This window comes from Mauremys mutica, chromosome 2 (genome assembly GCF_020497125.1).
Source record: "Mauremys mutica isolate MM-2020 ecotype Southern chromosome 2, ASM2049712v1, whole genome shotgun sequence".
Classification (NCBI taxonomy): domain Eukaryota; kingdom Metazoa; phylum Chordata; order Testudines; family Geoemydidae; genus Mauremys; species Mauremys mutica.
Window position 1 is genome coordinate 276,401,295 of NC_059073.1, and position 14,110 is coordinate 276,415,404.

The following is a 14,110-nucleotide window of genomic DNA, read 5'->3' on the forward strand; positions in this document are numbered from 1 at the left end:
TAGCTATACTAAAGAACCAAGTGTTGACCTATCTATTAAATATTGTTTCTTATCTAGATGTCAACTTCTAAGCCCTCAAAAACTGTAAAATTGTTTAGGAAAACTAAGCTGTCCCCTTTTTTGCATCTCTGATCTTTTTGACCCCGGGGTTAGGAGGTAAAATAACATGATGCAGTCACATCACAATTCTATGCTGTGTTTTTTTAAAAGGGCATAAAGAGTGTGAGCAGATTTATGTTCCATTTTCCCTTTGGGCCATACCCCAAGCAGAGTCTTGTATAACCAGAAAACCAAGAAGAGACAGAGATTCCACAAAGTCCATTTAGTACTTTACTATTGTCAACTGATTTTAGGTGGAAGGTGCTCAGAGGTTGGTGCAGTGCAAGTGTAGACACTGCATTATCTATGTCAACCCTAAAAGTCTTCCAGCAGCTGTCTCACAGTGCTTGACACACGCCACTCTGGTCACAATTGTGAACTCCACTGCTGAGGGGTCCTGTAGACTGGAAGCCTCCCCTTTCCCCCACCCCCTTAAAGCCCATTCAAATTTTTGCAGTGTCTTTTCCTGCCTGTCCAGGTTGGTGAGCACACATCTATCTGCTCTCCATTGTTGTGCACAACTGCACCACTGATCATGCCAGCTACACGCTCCAGCCTGGAGTAAACAGGAGATATCGGATCTCCTGGGCTTGTGAGGAGCATAAGCAGTGCAGGCACAGTTCTGAACCAGCCACAGAAATGCTGACATCTACAAAAAGGATATGCAGGAGAAGGGGTATGACTGGGGCCAGCAGCAGTGCCACATGAAAGCCAAGGAGCTACAGCAGGTATACCAGAAGCCCAGAGAAGCCAACAATCTTTCCAGTGCCGAGCCTCAGACCTGCTGCTTTTATAAGCTGCATGCTGTACTTGGTGGAGACCCTACCACCAAGGAGTGCAAGTCACAGGTGTGATGGATTGGACCCCCTATCTGGGATGCCACCTGATGTGCTGGGATCTCACTGAGCCCACCCATTGCACCAGCCTGGGCTTCCTCATCCTGTCTTTGCTGTACCAGGCCCTCAAGCCTTCTGTAACACACACACAGGTAAGGCCACACCCAGCTGCAAACACAGACTGAAGTCAGCTCTATGTGAGAGGATTCAGCTCGGGGATCCACCCAGCACTCACGTGCACACCCTCTTTGGGGAGTAAAGCCAAAATAATATTGTCTTACGCTGTATAGAAAAATCTACACAGTGCAAGCTCACAAAAATTCGCCCTCTCCCTCAATGTGGAGAGAGAGATGCCCAGCTTCCTTCCCCACCCCCAGATATGAATTGCACAAACTGGGTTATGTTATAGACAAGAAATACATTTATTAACTACACAAGGTAACTTTTAAGTGATTATAAAGGCTAGCAAACAGAACAAAGCAGATTACTGAGCAAATAAAACAAAACACGCAATCTAAGCTTAATAGACTAAAGAAAGAGGTTTTCACATAATAATTTCTCATCCTAAAGTTGTTTCAGGCAGATTGTAGAGCTCCTTGAAGACAAAATGCATTTGTTTGCCGCTTAAAGTTCCAAATATTATCCTTCACAGGCCTAAGACCTTCTAGCCTGGCTGCAGTCCTTTCACAGTTCAGTCTTAGGTCTTTCACGCAGTCATCTTGGGCAGGGATTTAGTGAAGAATCGGAGACCTTGATTGACTCATTTCACACCCTTAAATAAGATTTACATAAGGCAGGAATCCTTTGTACTCAGTGGAAAAATACCAGCAGTCGCCAAGGTGGCACTCTGTACCAGGTGAGAGGGTCACCTGACCTTGCAGTGCCAAAGCAGCATCCCAGGACGCTTCTCAGGAAGGCTGGAGATTAGTATCTTCTAAGTCTTGTTTTTCCTGACTGTCTGGTGAGTGTTTCCCAGATGCAAACACAGTTGTACTTGTTACATAGTCAGTATTCCTATCTCCAGATACAGAAATGATACATGTATACAAATTGGATGATCACATTCCGAAAATCATAACCTTTCCAATGATATCTCACAGACCCATCTTGCATAAAACATATCTTAGTAATGCCATATTCCTATCCTAACAATATTTCTATAAAGAATATGGGGTGCACAATCACAACAGGCCCCCTGCCGTGAACAGAGGAGGAGGAGGAGATTGGCAAGGAGGAGAGGTATGGGGGCTAGGCAACCGGGGTCCAGCTGTGCCATAAGCCAGGACTTGTTTTTGACTCCACTGCAGTCCAGCCAGTCCCTGCAGTTGAGCACAAGTGATCCTGAAGCTGGGGAAGGAACCTCAGGTAAGTGTGTAAATAAATTTTCCATTACAGTGAGGGCACCCCCGACTTAGCAGGACACAGCTATTGACTTTTCATGAATGTCCTCATACTAGAAGAGGTAGTGGTACAACCTAGAGAGGCAGTTTTGCGGTGTGCTTTTCATGCTCCTCTAGAGTTAGGCAGGGGTGGCCATGTGGTACAGTTTGTTTATATACACAGGGATGTCCCTTAAATCCTCCTGAGAGATCTCGATGAAGCTTCCACGGTGGTACACGGCAATCCTCTCGTGAAGCTTTCTAGGGATGGCAGCCTTATTTCTTCCTCCACAGTAGGATACTTTCCCATGCCAGTCAGCGATGACTTCATCAGGCACCAATGCTGTAAACCGACTGGCGGCATACGGGCCCAGGCAACTTTGGGGCACCTGCACCAGTTCTGCTCTCTTTGCCTTTGTTACCCTCAGGAGTGAGAGATATCCGCTAAAACCACCACCACCTGTGGAACATGATGCCAGTATTCGGTGCCATTGCCTTGTACTCATAGTTTCATGCAAACAAGCAAATCCCACCACATTTCCCTCACTGCTGGTGGGTCGGACTCATCATGGCTGTTGCTGTAAGCGGTGCTGTGAGCAAGCACTCCAGTAAAAGTGCCAATAAGCAAGTCCTGTTTAACGCTGTAGGGGAGCAATGGAAGGAGGCAATGCTGAAGCTTAAGTTTCACCTTCCCTTCCTATGATACTGTGTTTTATCTGTAGCTGTGGCTGTTGCAGCCTTGAGGGACACCTCGTCTTCACCAGCGAAATGACTAACCCAGATAAGGAGGAGAAAAAAGATGATGTGGGAAGACATGTTTTGTGAGATCCTTCAAGCCAGTGCTGCATGAGACCTTGAACGTAGGGCCTGGAGGGTAAATATTGAAGCTTGTATGGAGAGTGAAAGAGCAGAGAGGAGAAAGGTGCAGGAAAGGAGAGGGTGATTCACCAGGACATCATGGAGCTTCTCCATCTGAAAATTCAGATGCTGCAGAGTCCTGTGGACCTCCAGGTTCAATAATAGGGATGTGAGTGTTGCTCCATTGCAGTTCAGGGATCCCATAACTGCACCAGCCATATGTCCCGCACGTTGCCAAGAGTCACAGTCCTGCATAGCACGAGATGATTAATGACTCTGCATGCTTGCATGACAATGGCTCCCACACTGGATTTTCCCACTCCAAAATTACTTCCCACTGACCAGTAGCAATCTGGCATTGCAAGTTTTCACAGTGTGATCACCACTTGCTTCTCCATTGTGAGTGCTTCTCTCAGTTTTGGTGTCCCTGCACCTGGAAGGCTGGAGCGAGCTCAGTACACAGATCTAGAAATGTGGCTTTCCACATCTGAAAGTTCTGCAGCCACTGCTAGTCATCCCAAACCTGCATTACGATGCAATTTCACCAGCCAGTGCTCATTTCTAGAGCTCAGAAGCAGCTCTCCAACATTTGCAGCTGCTCTGTGAACACCAACAACCACCTTGAATTGGTTTTCACTATGTTCCACAGGAAACTGACCACCAGGAAATCGTGATGTTCCCCGGGGTTCTTCTTGCAGCTCTGCAAATACCAGAGGATTATGTGTCCTGTGCTTGCATTGCTTGTGACAATTAGTGCAGAACTGCGCAGGCTCCATGCTTCTGTCAAAGACGGCAGACAGCAACAAGTCCCACGTGGGTTCATGGGAAATTGAAAATAGACATGAAAACTGTGGGATAGAGATGATATTATGGGCTGGAGAATGTTACATTATGGGAAGTTGACCCCTTGTTTCCAGATACCCCTGCGTGACTCATTTCTACCTCACCATGCCAAAACTATAACACACTGCACTGAACAGTGGCAGATTGAACTCTGGGATACCTACCCATGGTGCATTGCACTGTGCATTGACACAAGCACTCTAGGGGAATACTCGCACCACCGACACAAGGAGCCAAGTATGCATGGGCACAAGTGACATTCTAACTTCAGTGACTGTACGCCAACATAACTTGCATTGGAAACACTTTGTAGTGTAGTCATGGCCTAAATTTTGGTGACAGTAGGATCCAGCTTCTGGTGAGGGGCTATATAGAGGCCATCCTGGCACAGACGGGGGTAGTTGTGGCTGTTCTGCTTGTTTTTAAGCAAGTACGAGATGATTGATGACCCTGATGATGGCCCTAATGGTTTTCATAATTAAGTCAAACTCATTATATCTATTCTATGCTCTTGGGCAGCAACAAAGAAAACAAGCCTTCTCCGGAAGAGCTGATGGAGAGAGAGAGATTCAGGAGAACTCTGTCTAAGATATGAAATAATGCAGCAATCTGGTACTTTTCTGCTTTGGAAACAATCCCATTAACCCCCCCCCACACACACACACACACACAATAGCCTCCTCCCCAAACATGCAGGCCCATAGGCAAGCCTGCACACATACGCTGTCAAATAAACAGCACATTGAAATATTGGCTGGAGACTTGGGTTACGGAATAGAATAGAATAGAAATAAGTTTATATCATTTTATGAATGGACATTAATCAAAGTTAAATCACAGTGAGAGTCTGATGGAATCACATATTACCTTCACCCAAATCGCTGAGGAACTAAGCATAATTAATGTTATAACAATGACACCTGGAAGAATTAATAATGGGAGAGGTGTACATTTAGATTCCACCAAATTAGGTGCTTTTTGGAGCCCACAATGTATGGAGGGGACCTTTGGAACCCAGAATGGGAAACAAAAGTATGTGTCACATTATTAATTTACCCTGATGATTAATCTTTTATCTCTCCTGATGTTTATGTGGTTCCTGTGACATTTAAGTTGGAGGCCCCAAGTGTTACAGAACTGAATGATGTAAAGGCGAAAGCCAATCCACACTGCCTATCTGTCTTCTGCAGATGTGACTTCCCGTGTCCATTGACCTGGGTCACTTTTCTCCAGTGTACTGCTGCCTATGTACATTTTCCCCGGTTGAGGAAAGATGGAGCAAAGTTTACCCTTAATATACCAAAGTAGCTAGGAAGAGGCTGATGACAAGTGCAATAGCTCCAAGGCTCTGGTCAGAGCAGGTGGGAACACTGAGCCCAAAGAGAACCTGGAGCTCGCTGGGGTGAGTGCTGCTGGCTGAGCCAGCGAACATCAGCTTTGATCACTCCGAGCGCATTCTCCTTTAAAGCTCTCCCGTTAAGGGGTCAGTGGCCTTAGGTGACACTCAGCGTGGGCTGGGTTGATTTAGTGCATCTTCAGTTGTTTATACGGTCCTGACTCTGCACATAACTTGCCGATCACAGAAAATAAATCACTATCAGCAAATTCTTTCATCTAATATTTAACTATAGCTAATAAAATATTACACCAATTACCACTCAAGGCAAATGAAACCCCTTCCATTTGTTTATTGAGAAGGCACTTTCTTTTGGGTCATGTAAGTAGGTCCCTGGAACCCAAGTGTGGGATAACCCCGAGGTGTAGGTGACATTGAAATCTACATGGGACAATGCTGTCTCCTGTTTATGGTCCAGATCTAGGTTCTGCTCTGGAGCCATCAGTTTCATGCCTATCTGATCCGAATAACCTGTTGCCTGGTAAAGCCAAGCTAGAGGGGGTGAGGGGCAGGAATTTCTCAGGGTTTTGTATACATAATTGGTCAATATTGTTACTTACATTTGGCTGGTTCATTCTTCTATTTTAACCTGCTAGAGATAAATCCCCAAACTGGCCCTGACTGGTTTAATCGGCTCGAGATAAATCCAGCTATGGTTTAAGAAGGGCCCACAAGAATGGAACTGCACGCTCAGGGCAGCATTCCTAATTGGTTTGTCCTTAGGGTAGTGAATATCGCTAAACCATTTTCGCCGGGAAGCGTGGATTTGCCTTGGGCTAGCCTTTCAAGCATCTTGTTTATCGGCCCCACTTCTGATCACCAGGAATATCCTTCCTCCCCTCTCTGTGTAAAGATTTCCGAAAGGTCTGAGCACAAGCCTGGGAGCTGGAAATATGTGTTTGACTCCCAGCATCCTGTGATCTCGAGCAAGTAATTTTAAATCTCTCTCCCCCATGGGAATGAGATTTACCCACCTCGCAAGGGTGGTGTGTAACAACTAATGAATTAATGTCTGTACAACACTTTGAAGATTAAAAGTGGTACAGTACAGGGCTAAGTATTTTGTTTTCAGATGGGGATCTCCCCCTAGTTGCTTTAAATTTCCTTTTCTCTCTCTCTCTCTCTCTCTTTTTTTTTTTTACAAGAGAACTAAAAATGTTCTTACAAGTCAGTGTTTGAAAAAACTAATTATCTGATTTTCTCTTTGAAAAGTCCTATCTCTGCAGGGAGTTGGCATTTCAGAAGACTCCAGGCTCTTAGGAGGGCCAGCCAGGACTGTGTGAGGTATGACCATGCCCCGGTAGCGTGGCAGATGCTTCATTACAAGGGGGAAGTGGGAACTGCTGCGTTCTGCTCCTTCAGCCTTAGCACAAAGGGCCTGATCCAAAACCCTTCGAAGTTAATGGGAGAACTTCCGTTGATTTCAACAGACATTGGATCAGGCCCAGCGTGCAGGACTTACTCTCCTCCACTGATAGGCATCGCTGAACAAGTATTACCTCAGTGTTGCCCAGCTTCTCTAACATCCCTTCTGTATCTGGGGCTCTGTTTAATATGAAGTGTCCATAGAAAACCCCTTAAACTCATGTTTTGCTCTAGAGGGAATTGATCCTTCACTCCTGACTCAGTCTAAATGTCCCTGGGCCTGAGTAAAGAAGAGGACATGAGTGGGACGCCATTGCCTGATGGAAACCAGCTGCCTGAACCCCCGTAAGAGAGAATAACCAGGAGAGAATAACTGCACGCTCACTCCTGTGCTTTGATTGTTTCCTTTCCTGGTGAGGCTATTTGCACAAGGCCATTTTACAATGGCAACAAGTGACTCCAGCGGGCGTGTGTATGAGGGGTTGTTCCTTCTCAGGTGGCTGCAGGCCTCCCTGGCCATGGCCCAGCAGGGCACCCACCTGTGCTGGTTTATGGCTTGGGTAGAACAGAGTGCATGCTCTGAGCTCTCCTTTCCCACCCTCCCCGCAGACACCGGGTGGAGCGCGGACCCGCTCTGGTTGTTGTGATGGATAGACTTGAGTGGGAGATAGCCTGGGGTTCCCTGGCAATGCAACAGCTGGTTCCTCTTCTCTGGCGCCTTCCCCCAGCCAGCGAGGCTGCAGCCGTGTGGCTCTTCCTGTGAGATCTGGAAGGCCATGCAGGCCCGGAGAGAACGGAGCCCTGGGGCAGTCCTTGGGCCATACTCCCCCTGAGCCCCATCATGCTCCCAGCCGAGTCAGTGGCAAGATACAGGCCTGTTCTGATGCCTGGGCTGGGCAGATTTCCAGCTGGAGGAAATGGCCATGGCTCCACTGACGCCCACAGAGCTGTGAGGAGAAGCCCAACTGAGGATCTGCCCCCTGAGCAAACGTCCCCTTTCCCCTCAGCCAGCCCAGGCTGCCCTGATGCACACAGCAGGGGGAGGAGAGAGAGCGCCTTCCTAGCCTCGCTGTCCTCCTCCCCCATTCGGACGCTCTTGTCTACCTCCCTCCTGCTCCGGATTAGCTACGCCTCTGCGCCATATTGAGGCAGGCGGGAGGTGGAAAGAGCTGCAGCAGAGAGCAGCATAGGTCGCTGGGGGACGGCTGTCACATTGCTCTTCAAAGGGGCAGTGTGGTGATGATGATGGATGGACGTTTGGCACGTTAAATACTGCAGAGGACAACCTTGCGGGGGGAGGGGAGCCAGGTGGCCCCAACAGATCCTTTCCACCTTCCAATTCTCTCTCCTTTGGGGGCAGATCCAGGATTCACCCCTGTGAGTCTTTCCAAGGGGTTCAGTACAACTGTGGGGAAGGTGCTCTCTGTGTGGGGTGCCGGGACTGATCCATTAGGTTAGTGGGTTTATTCCTTTAACAAGTATCCAGCTGACAGGCCTCCACTGTATTATTAAAGAACTGAGCCTGCCGCAAAAGAAGCGGGGAAGCTGTGTTTGGTTTGGGTTTTGTTTTCCCTTTCGCAAGCCTGCCACTGAGCTTTCCCCACGAGTTCTCTGGGAGTTCACCCGGCACTGAACTGAAATGGGCTGGGAGGAGGAAGGTTAATCTTTTCCAACAAATCTCCTCTTTTCTGCATCTTGAGATCAGCTCCGCAGATAGTACCGGATGCGACCTGAAGGTTGCTACACTGTTGAGCTGATTTCGAAAACAATTAATCAAACCTCGTCATTTACTATTTCAACAATCCTTACCCCTTTGACGCATCCTTATTCTAATGGAAATAAACAGGTCCTGCACCTTGTGTCCGTCCCCCCCCCCTCGCCTTCCTACGCCCCCTTGAAGAGTTATCGGTGGGGTTCGGGCACGTGAAAGGGTGTTGAAAGGAGGAAGGAAAATAATCAAAGAAAACCCAACAGAACTGGAGAGACAGAGAGCGAAGAGCTCTGCAGACTGGGGAGAAAAATCTCTCCTGTTCCATAACAATATTGAATCGAAATGTAAAGGGATTGCAGTGTAGAGCTGGGGTTAACATTTGTGTACCAGTCTTTTTGTGAGTCTAACCCTATTATCATATATTTTCCTCATAGCTCTTTGCTGCGCCATTAAACAATTAAGAGGCTGCCATTTCGGCCCCAAAAGATGGGCTTTTCCTTTCTTATACGGTACATATCACCCAACAGAACAAAAGGAAAGGAAAGTTGGGAGACTCAAGGGCAATCGTCTATGGATCTGTTCTGACTTCTGGGTTACAAGTGGTTTGGGATAGGGGTTCACCAAGTTCAATGTAAACGCGGTTTCAAATAGGTTTTAAAATGGGAGGTGATTTTAACCGTTCTCTCTTTGGATTCATCCTGGCAATGCACAGTCTGCCTGCGGTCCGTCAAGATTCCACGCCTGGAATCTGGCATATGCCATAGTTCTGGACACACGTGTATGGACGGAGATGAAGCGAGATTCTGGCAGATGTCGTTTTTAGAATAGAAAAGGTTCCCTCTAGTTCACAAGAAAGAGGCGACATATCTGTCCAGAGAACACAGAGTCTCTGTGCCACATCCAAACAACAACAACAACGAGGAGTCCGCTGGCACCTTTAAGACTAACAGATTTATTTGAGCACCAGCTTTACCCACGAAAGCTTATGCCCAAATAAATCTGTTAGTCTTTAAGGTGCCACCGAACTCCTTGTTTTGTGGATACAGACTAACACGGCTACCCCCTGATACTTGACGTCCAAACAACGCCTCTTCTAAAGAAAGGTCAGGAAAAGGATGTTTGGGGGATAATAAAAAATAAAATAAGGGGACATTGCGGTAATTAACTATAAAATATACATAGTTGCCTTACACTTTATAGATCCGATCCTGGCTGCACTCCTGATTCTTGGCAAATCGCTCAATGGCAGCTTCGCCTGAGCAAAGGATGAAGGATCAGAATCCAGAGATAATGGGCACGATTTGAGTTCCTGTTCAAATTAAGCTAGTGTGAAAAATGTGAATTAATCTAATAAAGAAAACTTGTCAGACTCTCTCAGCTCTGACTGAAATATCAGTCAGGGCTGCTGTCACATTAACCCACTTGCACAAGATCTACAGCAATTTTAAAATTGTGAAAGAAACTCCCCAATCAGAGTGGAAAGATAATTTTCCCGTAGCTATCCTTAGGTTCCGTTTTCAAGTAACTAATGTTTAGTTCTACATAGTCAGCTTTTGTTTTCCTGGTGGTGTTTTCAGAGCAATACTACTCATTTCCATATATTTATCTTGCATTTTCGCAGAATACACGTCACTTCATTTAGTATTTCGGGGGGTATCTTTTTTTAAAAACAAAGGAACAAAGTATTTCCAAAATTAGTGCTATTTTGTTTAACCTTATGCTCTTTGAAAAGGCGTTGATTGAGGAAATTGGAGAAAATATCAAAATAATGGTTTTAATAAGTGATAGAAAAGGCTTTGGGTTTTCTATGAGTCCACTTTCCTATGCGTCTGCGAGTGCTCTAATAGAGTACAGATTGAACAGTAAAGTATGTACTGTTAACCAGGATGCAAAGTACTTGTAGTGTTTCCAAATGATGCATTTAGCCAGATGTTTAAGACATATGAGAGAAGAGTAGTTAAAACCCACATTATATAGTTCTGTCTAGTATAAAATTGCATGTGCTGACCCATATATTTTAAACTGTAAACGGACTCCAGTCATTTAAAATATTGCAACGTCGATAGGACTAATTAATTGGAAATAAGAAACGAAAGAATACAATTAAACGAGAAGAGAATCATTTTCTAATTTAATAGAGGGACATTTATAAAGATCACAAGCTAAAAGGCATCGAATGAGTCTATCGACATTGTGTTAAATCAGAGTCCGAACTTCAGGGTGCCTGCAGAGTGTTCTACTACCCATTCACCGGCGCTGCTTCGGGCCTGCTCCCCTCCTCCCGCCAGGGATTATTTTCACATTTGCGATGAAAATGTTACAATCCGATATACCCAATTCCTTCCTATAAAGCCCATTGATTTGCTCGTCCAGGGCCAGCAGCGCTGCTAGCTAAGCACCTTGTTGATGTTTGGGGCATGGCTATCTGCAAAGTGAACTTGTCAATAAAGCATCCCTAGCGCATATACAATCTCCTTAAATATTAGGATACTTTATTAGCCCCATTTCCTAACAATAATTTATTGCAATAAAACAGACACCCAAGGTCCTCTTAAATTGTCTTTTCATAATGAATAAATTTAAACTGGCTAATTAATATATAAACTAACCCAATTTGTCAAGTTGATTTGTATTTTAGTTAATTGTGAAAGTAATTACCACATGGGCAAATTAACAGCTTTCTGGAAATGACCAAGGCTGGGGTTTTATTTCCTTCCTGGGTGAAGAAAATTCATTTTTCCCAGCTCTTGATGTGATGAATAAAAGTCATAAATCTGGGTGATTGGTGCAGGCAGAGTCTAAATGGCTTCATATTTCATTTTAGGTTTAATAGAAATATTCATGCTCCGTTTTAATGAAATTAAATTGAAGGGGGATGGGTTGGCAGGCTAGCGGTTGGGCTTTAAAGGGACAGCACGGAGTTTTGTGTTCTGAAGTTACTAGGCTCTAGCCGGTTGTAGTTATTTGAATGAAACTAAAGAGGTTTTTTGTTTGTTTGAAAGCAGCCTGGGAGAGGCGGCTTTGAAGAAGGCTGGATAGATGCCCCTGGCAGAGAAAACCTGGTTCATGCCCAGGGGGAATCAAGGGTCTGTAAAACTCGGAAGCTCGGACCCTCCTTTCCCACCCAACGCGATTTACATTTGAAAGGGCAGCTGGACACAAACAGCTTCCTCGCTCCCTTAAATGTTAAAGATCACGTGCGTGGCGGTGCGGGGCCCGCCCGGGCTATAGGTAACCGTGTAATATCAACCTGCTTGTAAGATAGCGGCTCCGCCTGCGGTTGGGTTCCATAAACAGGAACACGGTGGACACGTAACTCTCCCCGACAAAGGGGCTTATGACCCGGCCTCCCTCCCGCCCAAACCCAGGAGTCCCAGGAAATGCTGCTCGGACAGGAGCTGCAAGTGATGGGGGGAAGGAGGGGGTTGAGAAGAGTTTATTTGAATTCACACCCTCTCACTGACCCCCTGGCAGATATCACGGGGGATTCAGGCGGGATCTGTGTCTATTTACATTCTCAGCTGGAAGATATTCACCAAACCGGAACGGTCTCTCCCCCAAAAAACCACCCCACGTTAGATAAATCGGTACCTTCCACCGCCAACAAACAGCACGTTAACATCGGACACCTTTAAAGTCTCTGCAGATGCCCGATACAGATCTGTAATCGCTGTATGCAAAACAGCCTCCCCCCCCCTTTCAAAGAGACGAGCGAATACAAGGGTTTAAAGCTGAGAGCTGTTGGGTTTTTTTGTGGGTCAGCACCGTCTGACTGGTTAAGTCAATCAAGGAGTCTGGTTTGACACTCGAACCATCTTCAGCCGGAGCCGCTCCTTAATGGAGCTGATCTGTGACTTGTTGATTTCCCCTGAGCAAATAAGGCTTTGATGCAGTCCCAGCGAGAGTGGTTAGCTGATGAATTGACAAAAACTAATCAGCTTTATTGGGAAACAGGTTAAGGGCAGCGGAGTGTCAATAATTCTCAGCCTGACCCCCTCATCCATTAAGAGAGGCAGGCTGATTAGACCAAGGAGACCCTTTGCTTTTTGCACTGAAATTGCTTTCATAAACTCACCATTATTAGCAGTCAATGCAAGCAGCTAATTTAGAGGAGACATCTCTGGGATGTCACATTTATCATGGAGGTTTATGTATCATTATCTCATTTACAGAATGTCGCAGTGTAAAATGTGTTTTTGGCAATATTGCTGGCCTCGTGCCGATCATTGGTTATTTCTTGTAGAGAACATCTGGGCGCTTTGTGGATTTAATTTGATATAAAAGAATTCAATCCAGTCCCTTTAATACAAACCAAATTAACCCCACACCGGGCTGAGTAGACAGTCAGACAAGGCTCTCAATAGGAACCTTTGACATTTTAATTACTCCAGCTACTATTTTATTGTCTTTTATTAAAAGAGGCAACCGGCACTTTTATTACAGAAGCGACAATGGTGAAACTGAGCCTGATTATCTTGCTCCTCTTAATCAGTGCACCTAAATGCTGAGCGCTGAACTCATCGGGACCAGAACATAACATGGTCTTTGGGCAAGATTCACTCGCCAGGGCCCACTTGGTCGCCTGTAGCTCTGCAGACATGTCAGACTGGACTGTAAATCCCACGCCTTGCCCTTGCTTTTAAAATGAATTGATACTCAGCTGCGAAACTGTTACTGGGGGAAACAGAAGAGAACCTTCATTAAAGGAGACCACCCAGAGACGCCCTGAGAGGTGTCAGGCATCGTGCTATCTCCGCCGAGATAAAGCCCTGTTCCCCTTATTGTTTTCACCTGGGCAATATACTGGATCAACACAGGTGCAGGAATTCCTATTGCTCGCCACAACCTGCTCTAAAGGACACTTTGCACAATGCTCAGCTGTGAGCGGGGAGTTGCCTGGACAGGAAGCCCTGCCCCATTGATCCTGCTTTGATATAGGAGTCTCTCCCCCCAGATATACTCCTGACAGCCGGTATTCAATAAAAGGTTCTGAAAAATCTAAATCTTTCCCTAAGCACGAAATATTAAACACGAGGGCGGAAACGGTGGTCTGGAAAGTGAGGTGGCCAGAAGGAAGCGCTTTGTTTCTGGCTGCGAGGGTCAGTGGGGATAGGCCTTGGTCTTTGGAGGCCGTTTTTGTGTTTTCAGGTCGGAGGGCTACACCAGCCCTGCGTTTCCAAAGGGCTCATTGTTTAAATGGGGGAGCGGCCCCCGCAGGAACCTGACAGAAGGCAGCTGAACTCCAAGGCCCTTTCCCAGCTGATTTCCCAGCTGAGCTGAAGAGCTGCCGGGGTCACAGGGGACCCTTTAACGAGTTCATTAGCCAGATTATCTCTGCTGCAGCTCGGAGAGGGGAAGGCCGCTGGACTTGCTACGCTGGTTCTAGGCACTCGAAGCAAACAGGAGAGCACAGTTAGAAGGGGAAGGGAGTAAAAACAATCCCTCTAGAAAGCTCGACAGGACAATTTAGCTACCCCCAGATATAAAGGGGCCCCGGCCTGGATAATGTCCATAGAGAGAGGTGCAATACAGTGAATGGAAAACAAACCCCAAAGAGGAGACGTTCGGTCCGGGTCCTGTAAATGGGAAGGTGTTCGTGGCTCTTGCTCAGGAGATGATACTG